Source organism: Ovis canadensis, chromosome 16 (genome assembly GCF_042477335.2).
Source record: "Ovis canadensis isolate MfBH-ARS-UI-01 breed Bighorn chromosome 16, ARS-UI_OviCan_v2, whole genome shotgun sequence".
Lineage (NCBI taxonomy): Eukaryota > Metazoa > Chordata > Mammalia > Artiodactyla > Bovidae > Ovis > Ovis canadensis.
In genome coordinates this window covers 58,192,701-58,208,686 of record NC_091260.1, presented here as the reverse complement: position 1 = coordinate 58,208,686, position 15,986 = coordinate 58,192,701, and the positions used below count along the sequence as shown (strand labels likewise).

The following is a 15,986-nucleotide window of genomic DNA, read 5'->3' as shown; positions in this document are numbered from 1 at the left end:
GATCTGGATTCCCTTTATTTCTTTTTCTTTTTCTGATTGCTGTTGAATAATAGTGGTGAAAGTGGACACCCTTATCTTGTTCCTGATCTTAGAGGGGATACTTTCAGTTTTTCACCATTGAAAATAATGTCTCTAGTTTCTGACTCATCCTATAGACCTTAGAACTTGCCAGCTTTCAAAATCTTGTGAGCCAATTTCTTATAATAAATCTCTATATCTAAAGAGATTTATTATTTTATAAAATAACAATGATAATTTATTATCATATCTACCCTATTCATTCTATTTCTCTGGAGAATCTTTATTGATACATGTAGTAAAGATTTTTATCGTATTTCTGTAAGAGGAAAAAAAATAAAGAAAAAAGCTAGATTCTGTATCTTCTATTTTCTCTGAAGGACTTAAATTAATCATGTAAACTGCCACTAAGTGGCACTAGGTGGAGAGTCATAAGTTTAATGGGGAAAAAATAAGCATGTCATCTATTCCAGGACAAGATCCCCAAATGATTTTCAAAAATAATAAAATATATTGTTTAAACACTATATTTTATATAAGTAATAAACATAAAGTTTAAAATAATGAATTGGCATATAAAATTTAATTTTAAATATGCACATTGATTTGCCAAAAAAAGAAGCTGATAGTTGTTGATGGGTAGTGAGAAGTGAAGAAGAATGTAAAGGAAAAGTGGTAGAACCAGGTGATTGAATTTTCCTGGAGGAAATATGAAGATTCAATACTAAAATCAGGGATCTTTTATGATAAAATTATTTTTCTATAATTACAATTATGTAATTGCCTGACATGAATATCACTTTTACTCAGCACTTGTGTGTACACATATTTGCACACACACATTTTTTGAGTTTTTCAGAATATAGCATGTTGTTCAAAATTTTTCATATGATATTGCCTGCCAAAAACTTTTTTATTGAGTAAATTGAGAGCTGTTTTACTTGAAAATATGATAGTAGAATTTCATTTCTTAAAATTATTTAACTTGTCTTATAAGTAAAATTGTTTTAACAAAATAAAAAGAAAACCCCAAACTTTCAAGTGTCACTATTTCAAATAATATCAGAATAAACAATTGTTATGTAAGGTATATGTGTATATATGCATATATAGGGAGGAAGGAATGGCAATTCACTCCAGTATTCTTGCCTGTAGAATCCCATGGACAGAGGAACCTGGCAAGATTACAGTCCATGGGGCCACAAAGAATCTGACACAACTGACCAACTGAGGACATGCATATATTTAATTTCCTAACATTTCCCATTTTGAAAATAAGGACTGGAAGATACTTAGCATAGAGTCAATGTATATTGTTAGAAAGTTGTCAAAACAGCTGCCTTGTTAAGGAAGAAAATTTTGTATAGATCAGCTTAGGTCTCAACTCTAACAATATTTTCCCATGACCTCTTGTACCTGATGACAAGTTATTACAGTATATGGGGTACATACTAAGTCACTTCATTCCTGTCTGACTCTCTGAGATGCTATGGAGCAAAACCCGCCAGGCTCCTCTCTCCATGGGATTCTCCGAGCAAGAATACTGGAGTTGGTTGTTATGACCTCCTCCAGGTTACCTTCCCAACCCAAGGATCGGACCCACTTCTCTTGCTTCCTGCATTGGCCGACAGGTACTTTACCACCAGTGCCACCTAAGAAGCCCAGTATATATGGTATTCCTTTCTAAACAATCCCATATCTGTTCTTGAATCATCAGCACTTTAAAATCTTACCACTGGGCTTCCCTGGTGGCTCAATGATAATGAATCTACCTACCAATGCAAGAAACATGGGCTCAGTCCCTGGCCCAGGAAGATCCCACATGCCACACAGGAAAAATAAACCCATGCACCACAACTATTGAGTCTGTGCTCTAGAGTCCATGTGCTGCAGCTACTGAAACCTGCATTCCCAAGAGCCTGTGCCTCACAAGAAAATCCACTGCAATTAGAAGCCCATACACCACAGCTAGAGAGGAACCTCCACTCACAGCAATTAGTGAAAAGCTCATACAGCAACAAAGACTCAACACCTCAAAAAGTAAATAAATAAACAGATAACATTATTATTATTAATATTTTTAAAGTCTTACTTCTGTTTGCTTCCATTGCCTTTGCCTTTGTCTTGTAATTTTCTTCCTATGTCTATTTTAACTCTTATATTAGAGTTGGAAAGATTGAAGGCAGGAGAAGAAGGAGATGCCAGAGGACGAGATGTTTGAATGGCATCACTGACTCAATGGGCATGAGTTTGAGCAAGCTGTGACAGATGGTGAAGGACAGGGATGCCTGGCTTGCTGCAGTCCATGAGGTTGCCACAAGTTGGACATGGGGAGTGACCAAACAACAACAATTAGAGTTCATTAGAGAAACAGAACCAAAGTTTACCAAACCAAAGAGAACATAATCTTCTATGCATTTGTCCCAAATTGCTTAGGAATTCAGTGGGAATCTTGAATATGCCATCAATTTAATACCCACAAAAAGCTGGTAAATTCTAAAGAATAGTACAAAATTATAACTAGTTTATATCAAAGTTAGCTTAAAATCAGATGATTCTGAAAGTTTCTAGGGCTGGTCATACTCAGGTGAATCTATAGTCAAGGAAAAGAAGTTTGGCTTTTGTGGGTGATACCCAAAAGAAATAAAATGTCTTTTGTCTCATAACACAATGATAAGTACATAAATTTTGGAGTCAGAGCAAAAGTAGCCATTATATACATTTCTTTTCCTCATCATCTTTGTTCATGATTATTCTTCTAAACTCAAAATTTGCCCGAACACAGTAGTTTAGAAGGCTCTAACAGAATAGGTTTCAGGAAGATACAGAGTGTGATGTTCTCAGTGCTTCAAATTTAGAATAATGACCTTCATTTTAGATTTAGCTGACATTTTTTATGTCTAGCACTTGGCAATTCTGTCTAAAAACCTTCTTTTGTCCTATATACATAAAAAGCATAGTATGGAGGCAGAAAAATTTATATATATATATATATATTTATATATATATACATTGTACACAAAGTCCTGCCAGATTGTAATGTAATAGAATGTCGTGTTCTGTTTCCCATTCTTTATTCTTTTATTGGCCAGGCTACAGCAGGCCACTCAACTGCTTTTAATGACTTTCATTATTCCCTCTTATTTTCTAGGTTAATGACATATTGAAAGTGCTAATAGCATAAAATTTTCAAATAGCTCACACACTGTTCATGAAAAAGGCAGTATATTTTATTTTATATGCATATAATTTTTCTCCCAGAGGATTAGCTGAAACATTTTGCTGCTCTGTAATTTCTCAATTTAATTTAGGAAGTAAAAAAAAAAAAAAGAAAAAAGCAATCTCCCAGTGTGAAATTGTAGCTACAAAAGTGATCACATTCCACCCACTTCACCTCTGAAACTTCAAGGGGTGTTATACAATCTGTGAAAGGAAGTGCAGAGAATCATAGATTTTGATCCTCAACTACTTCATGTTTCTAAAAATCTGATAGTCCAAGTTATGAAGACACATTAATTATAGTCAATACAGGGCCAGAAAATGCATATGATTCAATTCTTAATAGATATTAAGCTTATACCTTGAGTTTCATGAGTCATTTCTCTAAGTACCAATTATAAAATAAACATTCAATTAAATAACCTCTAAAAATTTAAAAAATAGGCATTTTTCTTGTTTAGTCAAAGCACATTTACATGAAATGACACCATTTCTGAGTATGCCTTTTTGAATCATCTATCCTGTTTTTTAGCGTATTTCATGGTGCAGGGGACATGAATGCATTTGGAGTGCTTTAGAGAATAAACAATTTTGAAGTACAATAAACTGAAGTAAGTACAATAAATAAAGACTCAGACATGACTAAGCGACTAACACTCACTTTTTCACTTTTCTAGATAGCTCAGCTCAGTTAGAAAGACTAACCTCTTGGTAGAATAAATCATTGATCATGATCAATCTGTTGATTGATTGCCTTTGGGTCAGGGGTTCACCTTTAATATTTAGTAGAAGTGTGCAATTAAGCATACCACAAAAGAATTTTTGGTTCCAACTGTCAAGATTTGCTTTTCCCCCAATTCTTCTTAATTTCAGTAAATTGCATACTCTTCTGGCAGATGCACAATCCAAAAAAAAAAAAAAAACCTTTTCTAAAAAGCATACATTTCTCCTATTTTTTATTCTTTTCACCTAAAGTCATACCTTTCTCCTCTTAATGCTCTTATATAAAATCTGTCAGTTAAGCATTGCTTAATTTTGTTCATCTTATTGTTAAGCTAATCTCCTGCCCCACAGTGCTTAGTATTTTTTAAAGTAATGGCCGTATCTTGCTATAATCTACATCAAACATATTTGCCACTTAATGAACGTATTTAATGAACAAATACAACTTTGGAAGTCTCTCAAAGATTGATTCCTATGTTTTAACTTTTATAGGGGTGCCCAAAAATATCTATTTATATAACCAGTCTCAAGTGAATAACTGTAGAAATCAAATGTTGCTTCATGTATTCTTTATCTTCTGTATAACAGATTTTGTGTCATCACCAAAAAATAGTGTAAATATTCCCTCTAGTGCTTAACTCTTGGTCTGTGATCATTTAATTATATAGATTCTGAAAGCACTCCTTAGTACTTAACTCAGCTTCCTTCACTAATCAGTATGTAATTTTCAACTTAAGACATCCCACAGGGTTGGAAAAGATAAGCAAAGAAGAATTCATTAACAGCCTATAATATTATGCTATGAAAACAGAAAGCAGATTTTTATGTCTCTGTGGAAAGTACATTAACAATACAATTTAATTTCTGCATTTGGTCTCTAAGCAAGAAGTGTAATTCACACAGGGCTGCTTTCTTTCTGAAAACACATTCTAATCATCATACCAGGAAGTCATTCCTCATCTTAATGCTGGCATATTTGATGCATTAACACAGAACATGGAGCTTACGTTTCCTGCTGATCTCCTATTATGTCACTTAGTCTTCTCAGGAGATACCTGTCTTGAAAATATGGGAAAGAGAGACAAATGGAAACTTCAAAGAGAGAGGCATGTTTGTTGTGTTTTCAACCCAAGACATATACTGGATATATTGACACTAAGTGAGGAACATAAAGCTTATCTCCTTCCAACTCAGAGCACAAAGAAAAACAACACAAAATTAAGCGAGGAAAAAATCCTCATATTTTAATTATAAACTTAAAAAGATAAAATAGTCTTTTGAAACACTTTCTGCAAGGTCATATTGTTTAAAAAATAAATGAAATTAAGCTGTTTGAGTAGCAGGAAATTCAATTTTAGATGGAATCTCTCAGCCTGATCACATCCATCTTTCCAACAAGGATATCAATCACTGATTCTTCCTGCCTTTAGTATTGCTTTTCTTACTTCTAGCTGCTTGTGCTGGTATAATTAGCTGAATTTCATTTCCTCTGTCTTACTTACATTTTATTCTTCAGTCTTTCAAAAGCTTGTGCAAGGGCAACAACAAAAAATATTACCTTGCCCATAATATTTGTTCAGTAAACAGTCTTGGGATAGTTAAAAGTAGAAGTAATGTAACAGAGAGCAAATCTCATTCCTTGAATAGGTTGTAGTTGTTCAGCCACTAAGTCATGTCCAACTCTCTGCAACCCTATAGACTGTAGCACACCAGGCTCTTCTGTCATATCTTTTGCCTTTTCATACTGTTCATGGTATTCTTGCAGCAAGAATACTGGAATGGTTTGCCATTTCCTCCTCCAGTGGGCCCAGTTTAGTCATAACTTTTCACTATGACACATCTATCTTGGGTGGCCATGAATGGCATGGCTTATAACTTCACTGAATTACACAAGCCCCTTCACCATGAGAAGGCTGTAATCACATATTGTATTTGCTTACATTTTTTCTTTTAAAGAAATCAATTGCACATTCTATCAACAATTAATTTTCTAAATCTAGAGATTGTTGTAAATTACATGTTTTAATGTAGCTTCCTATATCTATAATCGTAATGCTGTTGATATGTATATCTCCATATATCCCTCTATATGTAACTTTTAAACTCAAAACTTAAATTTTAAGATATAAACATTTTTCAGTCAAGAATAACCTCGGCCACTACTGATTTTAATTATTACTTTTGGAATAATTTCCTTTTAAGTTTTCTAACTGAAACAACTTTATTAACATAAGCCTTCTACTAAAATGCAAAGGCACAATCTATTAAAAAAAAAAAAAAAAAAAAAAAAAAAAAAAACCTTCCACCACAATTTGTTTCCTTATCACTGTTAGTCTGTTAGCACTGTGATAATGCTTTCAACTCCCTGTACTATCCCAGATCAATTTCTGTACTTCATAATAATAGCGGTTGCAATTTCTGCCTGAGTTTTCATGGCCTAAAATAAATCAACTTGAATTTTCAGTATTCTAATACATTTAATGATTTTTCATTATAATAGCACACATATTGAATTCACAAAATTAGAAATCAAAGAAATGTAATGAGTACAAATAATTATATTTGTTAACTTCATTGAAAGCCTTGAGTAAAATACAAAAGATAAGCCATTAAATTTTGCTTCTAATAATAATAGACGTATGGACTATAATACATATTATTATTATTTTTTTAATGTCTCTGATTTTCTTTCTTTTTTTTTTTAGTTTTTTATTTTTTAAATTTTAAAATCTTTAATTTTTACATGCATTCCCAAACATGAACCCCCCTCCCACCTCCCTCCCCAGAACATCTTTCTGGGTCATCCCCATGCACCAGCCCCAAGCATGCTGCATCCTGTGTCAGACATAGACTGGCGATTCAATTCACATGATAGTATACATGTTAGAATACCATTCTCCCAAATCACCCCACCCTCTCCCTCTCCCTCTGAGTCCAAAAGTCCGTTATACACATCTGTGTCTCTTTCCCTGTCTTGCATACAGGGTCGTCATTGCCATCTTCCTAAATTCCATATATATGTGTTAGTATACTGTATTGGTGTTTTTCTTTCTGGCTTACTTCACTCTGTATAATCGGCTCCAGTTTCATCCATCTCATCAGAACTGATTCAAATGAATTCTTTTTAACAGCTGAGTAATACTCCATTGTGTATATGTACCACAGCTTTCTTATCCATTCATCTGCTGATGGACATCTAGGTTGTTTCCATGTCCTGGCTATTATAAACAGTGCTGCGATGAACATTGGGGTACATGTGTCTCTTTCAATTCTGGTTTCCTCGGTGTGTATGCCCAGCAGTGGGATTGCTGGGTCATAAGGGAGTTCTATTTGCAATTTTTTAAGGAATCTCCACACTGTTCTCCATAGTGGCTGTACTAGTTTGCATTCCCACCAACAGTGTAGGAGGGTTCCCTTTTCTCCACACCCTCTCCAGCATTTATTGCTTGTAGATTTTTGGATTGCAGCCATTCTGACTGGTGTGAAGTGGTACCTCATTGTGGTTTTGATTTGCATTTCTCTAATAATGAGTGATGTTGAGCATCTTTTCATGTGTTTGTTAGCCATCCGTATGTCTTCTTTGGAGAAATGTCTATTTAGTTCTTTGGCCCATTTTTTGATTGGGTCGTTTATTTTTCTGAAGTTGAGCTGCATAAGTTGCTTGTATATTTTTGAGATTAGTTGTTTGTCAGTTGCTTCATTTGCTATTATTTCCTCCCATTCAGAAGGCTGTCTTTTCACCTTGCTTATAGTTTCCTTTGTTGTGCAGAAGCTTTTAATTTTAATTAGATCCCATTTGTTTATTTTTGCTTTAATTTCCAGAATTCTGGGAGGTGGATCATAGAGGATCCTGCTGTGATTTATGTCTGAGAGTGTTTTGCCTATGTTCTCCTCTAGGAGTTTTATAGTTTCTGATCTTACATTTAGATCTTTAATCCATTTTGAGTTTATTTTTGTGTGCGGTGTTAGAAAGTGATCTAGTTTCATTCTTTTACAAAATTGAAAGCATTTCCCCTAAAGTCAGGAACAAGACAAGGGTGTCCACTTTCACCGCTACTATTCAACATAGTTCTGGAAGTTTTGGCCACAGCAATCAGAGCAGAAAAAGAAATAAAAGGAATCCAAATTGGAAAAGAAGAAGTAAAACTCTCACTGTTTGCAGATGACATGATCCTCTACATGGAAAACCCTAAAGACTCCACCAGAAAATTACTAGAGCTCATCAATGAATATAGTAAAGTTGCAGGATATAAAATCAACACACAGAAATCCCTTGCATTCCTATACACGAATAATGAGAAAGTAGAAAAAGAAATTAAGGAAACAATTCCATTCACCATTGCAACAAAAAGAATAAAATACTTAGGAATATATCTACCTAAAGAAACTAAAGACCTATATATAGAAAACTATAAAACACTGATGAAAGAAATCAAAGAGGACACTAATAGATGGAGAAATATACCATGTTCATGGATTGGAAGAATCAATATAGTGAAAATGAGTATACTACCCAAAGCAATTTACAAATTCAATGCAATCCCTATCAAGCTACCAGCCACATTTTTCACAGAACTAGAACAAATAATTTCAAGATTTGTATGGAAATACAAAAAACCTCGAATAGCCAAAGCAATCTTGAGAAAGAAGAATGGAACTGGAGGAATCAACTTGCCTGACTTCAGGCTCTACTACAAAGCCACAGTCATCAAGACAGTATGGTACTGGCACAAAGACAGACATATAGATCAATGGAACAAAATAGAAAGCCCAGAGATAAATCCACACACATATGGACACCTTATCTTTGACAAAGGAGGCAAGAATATACAATGGAGTAAAGACAATCTCTTTAACAAGTGGTGCTGGGAAAACTGGTCAACCACTTGTAAAAGAATGAAACTAGATCACTTTCTAACACCGCACACAAAAATATAATACATATTAGACTTATGGTCTGTATAGTAAAGGCTATGGTCTTCCCAGTGGTCATGTATGGTTGGGAGAGCTGGACTATAAAGAAGGTGGACAACAAAGAGATCAAACCAGTTGATCTTAACGGAGAGCAACCCTGAATATTCTCTGGAACGACTGATGTTGTAGCTAAAGTTCCAGTATTTTGGTCATCTAATGGGAACAGACGATTCATTGGAAAAGTCCCAGATGCTGAGGAAGATCAAGGGCAGAAGGAAAATAGGGCATCAAAGCATGAGATGGCTGGACAACATCAATGATGCAATGAACATGAACTTGGGCAAACTATAGGAGATGGCGAGGGACAAGGAGGCCTGGCATGCTGCAGTCCACGGGGTCACAAAGAATCAGACATGACTGAGCAACTGAACAAAAACAACAGTATTAACTATAACATAGACACTGTGATGTATATCAGATCTGCAGAATTTAATTTTGATTTACAGCTGTTTTTACTATCTTCCTTTTATCTGTCCTATATTTCACAACTGATATCAGTTCTCAGTGTCTGCAAATAAATGAAATCATTTGGTATAATTTATGCCTAACTGTATTGAATTCTGTTTAACTCAGCAGGCCCCAAACTGAACCCCTAATCCTATCTTCGGCAAGATTGTTGTGTACTTCTATGTTTCTTATTTCATTGAATGATCTTCCATTCATTTATATGATTAAATCAGTAATTAAAAGACATCTTTTACTCATCTGTTTCCCTCAGCCACTGTGTATTCCCCTGTAGAAAGGAATAGTAACCCAATCCAGTATTCTTGCCTGGAGAATCCCATGGACAAAGAAGCCTGGAGGGCTACAGTCCATGGGGTCCCAAAGAGTCGGATATGACAGAATGACTAACATTTAACTTCACTGAATATTCAATTAATTTTTAAAAATAATTTTACCCCCTAAATAGCTGCCAAGCCTGTCTACTTTTCCCCTTCTTCATTGCCAGTATCGTTTCTGTTGTTCAGTCTCTAAATCATGCATGATTCTTTGCAAACTCATGAACTGAAGCATGCTAGGCTTCCCCGTCCTTCACTATCCCTCAGGGTTTGCTCAAATTCATCTCCATTGATTCAGTGATGACATCCAACCATCCCAACCTCTGTCGCCCCTTTCTCCTCTTGCCCTCAATTTTTCCCAACATCTGGGTCTTCTCCAATAAGTTCACTCTTTGCATCAGATGGACAAATATTGGAGCTTGAGCTTCAGCATCAGTCCTTCCAGTGAATATTCAGGGTTGATTTCCCTTAGGGTTGACCGGTTTGACCTCCAGTCAGTGCTGTCCCAGGAACTCTCAACAGACTTCTCCAGAACCACAATTAGAAAGCATCAATTGTTCGTCCTTCAGAATTCTAACATCTATACATGATTACTGGAAAAAACATAGATTCAACTATACAGACCTCTGTCAGCAAAGTGATGTCTCTACTTTTTAATACTCTGTTTAGGTTTATCGTAGCTTTTCTTCCAAGAAGTCTTTTAATTTTGTGGTTGCAATCACCATCCACAGTGATTTTGAAGCCCAATAAAATTAAATCCACCACTGTTTCCAGTTTTTCCCCATCTGTTTGCCATGAAGTGTTGGAACCAGAAGCCATGATCTTCATTGTTTTGAATGGTGAATTTTAAGCCAGTGATATATAACAAACTATAGTTTATTTCTTGGATGATTAGCACATATTCTTAAACAGTTTTCCCTTTCACTGTTTTGTGTCCAACCATTCATGTTTTACACTGCAGCTATTGTGGTCTTCTAAAATGCTTTTGTGACTCCTCATTTCTCTCAGTGTTGTGTAAACTTAATGACAGAATCACCAGTATCCTAGAGCATAATTCCTTTTACATCTGTGTTTGGTCTGATCACTCTGCTGGAGAAGGGAGAGGCTACCCACTCCAGTATTCTTGGGCTTCCCTTATGGCTCAGCTGGTAAAGAATCCACCTGCAGTGCGGGAGACCTGAGTTCAATCCCTGGTTGGGAAGGTCCCCTGGCTAAGAGAAACGCTACCCACTCCAGTCTCCTGGCCTGGAGAATTCCATGAACTCTATAGTCCAAGGGGTCACAAAAAGTCAGACATGGCTGAGCTATTTTCACCTCACTTGGTCTGACCACACCCTTATTCAAAGTTCATGTTCAAGCTGTAAAGGACATCTTCCACAGTCTTAGATATAGCAAATCTGTATTACATTTTACTTTTACATATTCTTTGTCATCTGGAAGACATCCAAAAACACTGATGTTTTTACTCACACAGAACCTTCTATTTATCACATGAACCATCCTTCATAACATCCATTCCTCGCCACTTATTTGTGCTTCTCTCTTCTATTTAATTTATTGGGTATTGGTGACCTGTACATTCCAATTAATATTATGTCTGCAACATCTCTCACATCTGTACATGACTACTGGAAAAACCATAGCTTTGACTCTACAGACCTTTGCTGGCAAAGTGATATTTCTGTTTTTTAATATGCTGTCTAATTTTGTCAAAACTTTCCTTGCAAGGAGATAGTGTCTTTTAATTTCACAGGAACAGTTGTGAGAATTGGACCATAGAGAAGGCTGTGCACTGAAGAAGTGATGCTTTCAGATTGTGGTGCTGGAGAAGACTCTTGAGAGTGCTTTGGACTGCAAGGAGATCAAACCAGTTAATCCTAAAGGAAATCATCTCTGAATATTCTTTGCAAAGACTGTTGCTAAAATTGAAGCTCCAACACTTTGGCCACCTGATGTGAAGAGTTGAGCCATTGGAAAAGACTCTGATGCTGGGAACAATTGAAGGCAGGAGAAGGGGAGGACAGAATGAGTTGGTTGTTTAGCATTGTTGACTCAATGGACATAAGCTTGATTAAACTCTGGGAGTTGGTGAAGGACAGGGAAGCCTGGCACGCTGTAGTCCATGGGGTTGCAAAGAGTCAGACATGACTTAGTGACTGAACAACTGTAACGTCTAACCTAGAGTTTAAAGTAATTTAGGTAGGTATCATATATCATTTAAAATGATAAGTATTACCTAAGGAAATATATTTCAAATTAAATATATACTAAATTAATGATATGCATCATATATGTATATATGTATCTATAAGAACATGCATATTTAGGAGCTGATTGTAGTTTGAAGATAAAGAAATTGTTTCCAGCCAAGATGTTAATAAAATAAAGTAATTTATTTTATTTTGCTGAAAACTATCAAAAATGACTTTTATTTACTAAAATACTAATTAGCAACTACCCATCAAGAAGTTACAATAAAAACTCAGAGTAATCGCTAAAATAGATTTAAAAAACTTCATCTACACACTTCAGTGCTAGTACTACTTAATCATCTTACAAATGCAATTTCAAAGTTTTATTTTTGTCTACAAGTTTTGTTTTTCTATTTGACATGTATCATTCATATGTGAAAAAGCTAATATTTATCCACCAGAGCTAACTTTAGTGCATCGTTTAACTCTCTGTATCCTTCAGGTACAGTTATAAAGCTTGTTTATTAATTTCCAGAAAGTAAAGTAGGTGGCAATATGACAATTTTAAAACAATGTCTATAATTATGTTTCCCTGGGATTATAGAATTGTTTTCTGAAACGTAATCATTTCTCCATAAAATATGACTTTAAGAGTAATAAAAATCTTATTTTGCTCAGCCATGCAATTAAAATTAAAATGTTTATACCAAACACCATTATGTTCTCTGAAACTTATAGACACTGCAGTTGTTTTTTTTAAAGTGTAACCTTGCTTTGAAAATGACGATTCCAATAATAGCTATACAAGTGTTTGAGATCAAGAAAATGTAGTATACAGCAGTGACATAGTCTATAAGTGAGAAAAACTCACCAACATTGTCATATTAACATTAGCAGTTCTATTCATGCAAAACACCTGTGGCAGATTCATGATGATGTATGGCAAAACAAATACAATATTGTAAATTAATTGGCCTCCAATTAAAATAAATAAATTTATATTAAAAAATAAATAAAGAGATCAACTTCATTGCTATTCCAAAACAAAAATAGAATTCTTATAATAGGAATAAAATTAAGTCTATTCATTTACTTACACTTCTTTAAAGGAGGAGCTGCCTGCCGTTGATGCTACTGGCGGTGTTACCTACCCGCCCCAGGAATCCCCCCAACCTCATCAACCATCTACCAGAGGCACCTCTGTGACGGCTCTTCAGCACACAGTTTCCTGGGAGCCGTTGCTTTTAGATCTTGCTGCAGGTTCAGATCCTGCCGGGAAAATGTCTCATGAATTTTCCTTGGCAGATGCACTACCTGAACCTACCCTGCCAAAACCTCTGCTGTGAGTAATACAAAACTTGGTCAACCTTAAGGTTGGCTGGGTTCCAACCCTTGGAATAACCCAAGTACTCCACTTTCTATGTGCCTGGACTCCACCAAGTGTAACACCGTCCACTCTGCATTTTGGACTCACAGCAACAGAATGTCTTCCTCTGTGCCTCCCACGAGACCGCCTCCTGGATCCATGGCCCCCCTTCCTCCTTCCAGGCCATCACACCCCAACCTGTGGGTCTTTATCCAGCTCTAACTGTGCCAGGCCCTGGATTAACAGGGCCATAACCTACATGGACTTGTGTCTTTTCAAGAACTGCCAAGACAATATGGTGCACACACGGATCCAAATGCAGCTGGTCCTTTAGGCCCATGGGGAACCATGTATTCTGGACTGTGGGTACTGAGAATGGGAGGGCAGTATCCTACCCCTAATATGCCACATCCATCTCCAGGGCCATACTCTGATCCTCCTCCTTCCAAGCACCAGAGGCAGCACCACCTATTCCATGGGGCACTATTCTACCAGGAGCCAGGGGACCACCAGTGACATATCCTGCCCCTTTAGGATCACAGCCCTTCTCAGGACTCTATTCCATTCCCTATAATCCTTTCCAAGTGACTTCAGGACTTCTGGTGTCACTCAGATGCCTGGAGGTTCCCATGCAAATGTTTAATTCATTTAACATGCATAAATATTCCCACAGGGTTTCCCTGGTGGCTCAGACAGTAAAGAAACCAATTGCAATGTGGGAGACCTGGGTTTGATTCTTAGGTTGAGAAGATCCCCTTGAGAAGTGAATGGGCTACCCACTAGAGTATTCTGGCCTGGAGAATCCCATGGACAGAGTAGCCTGGCAGGCTAGAATCCATGGAGTCACAAAGAGTCGGACACCATTGAATGACTTTCACACACACACACACAATATTCCCACAAGCACAACTGAAATATTGTTTCCAGTTTGAGACGGAAGATCTAAACAAACAAACAAACAAAAAAAAAACTTAAAAAAAAGATGTGTGTTTATAAAATAAAAGTAAATTTCAAGCTTCAGGCAAATTTAGGTAAAGTATCTAAAAGGATGAAAGCAAAAGCATTCCTTGTATTAAACCAGAAAAAAATCCCCCAAGATCCCCCAAAATTTTCTAATGTAGTAAGCAGTGTCCTCAACAAAATCCTTGAGATAAACTCAGAGATGTGTTTCACTGGACATTTTTGTTTGTTTGTTTTAACATTTCTCAGTAATGTTTTACAGAACCACAGCAAAGCACAAAGTTCAACAAAAGTAATTTCTGCCAGTCTGGCTACATAGAGAGGTAGATTTTTAGAGAATCCATGTCTCTGAATGTGTAATGTTGTCCATCTTTCATGCAACTGTCCAAATGTTTCTCAGGCAAGATTTTGTTAGATCTTTAGCAGTATTAAGTTCAAGATTATACAGCTCTTCTGCATCGCCAGTTATGTGTAATGTGTGTTTTACTGCCAGCCAATCTGGAGTGAGGTTGACATCACAATTGAGGACATTGTCTTGGGCAGGGTCAGAGTCTCCTTAGGGGGAAAAACAAAAACAAAAACAAAAACAAAAACATTTATTCTTAACAAAGTATGAATCAGATCTCCATCCAGATTAATCAACCATCCACTTCAACTGTAAGAGAGAAAATCTTAATAAAGTGCTTTTTTTTTTTTCAGGATTGATTTCCTTTATTTTTTTTAATTTTTATTTTTACTTTATTTTAGTTTACAATATTATATCGGTTTCCCCATTCATTGACATGAATCCACCACGGGTGTACATGAGCTCCCCAGGCATCCTGTATCCTGCATCGAACCTAGACTGGAATTCGTTTCTTACATGATAGTATACATGTTTCAATGCCATTCTCCCAAATCATCCCACCATCTCCCTCTCCCTCAGAGTCCAAAAGTCCGTTCTATACATATGTGTCTCTTTTGCTGTCTCACATGCAGGGTTATCATTACCATTTTTCTAAATTCCACATATATGTGATAGTATACTGTGTTGGTGTTTTTCTTTCTGGCTTACTTCACTCTGTATAATCGGCTCCAGTTTCATCCATCTCATTAGAACTGATTCAAATGTGTTCTTTTTAATGGCTGAGTAATACTCCATTGTGTATATGTACCACAGCTTTCTTATCCATTCATCTGCTGATGGACATCTAGGTTGTTTCCATGTCCTGGCTATTATAAACAGTGCTGTAATGAACATTGGGGTACATGTATCTCTTTCAATTCTGGTTTCCTCGGTGTGTATGCCCAGCAGTGGGATTGCTAGGTCATATGACAGTTCTGTTTGCAATTTTTTTAAGGAATCTCCACACTGTTCTCCATAGTGGCTGTACTAGTTTGCATTCCCACCAACAGTGTAAGAGTGTTCCCTTTTCTCCACACCCTCTCCAGCATTTATTGCTTGCAGACTTTTGGATCACAGCCATTCTGAGTGGTGTGAAATGGTACCTCCTTGTGGTCTTGATTTGCATTTCTGTAATAATGAGTGATGTTGAGCATCTTTTCATGTGTTTGTTAGCCATCTGTATATCTTCTTTGGAGAAATGTCTATTTAGTTCTTTTACCCATTATTTGATTGGGCCATTTATTTTTCTGGAATTGAGCTGCATAAGTTGCTTGTATATTTTTGAGATTAGTTGTTTGTCAGTTGCTTCATTTGCTATTATTTTCTCCCATTCAGAAGGCTGTCTTTTCATCTTTCTTATAGTTTCCTTT

General features: G+C 36.2%; 1 pseudogene; it reads left to right on the top strand.

Annotated features, from left to right (window-relative positions):
- The first annotated feature begins 13,185 nt into the window (after positions 1 to 13,185).
- On the top strand, positions 13,186 to 13,914 carry LOC138421722 (MAPK-interacting and spindle-stabilizing protein-like pseudogene; annotated as a pseudogene).
- The last annotated feature ends 2,072 nt before the right edge of the window (positions 13,915 to 15,986 follow it).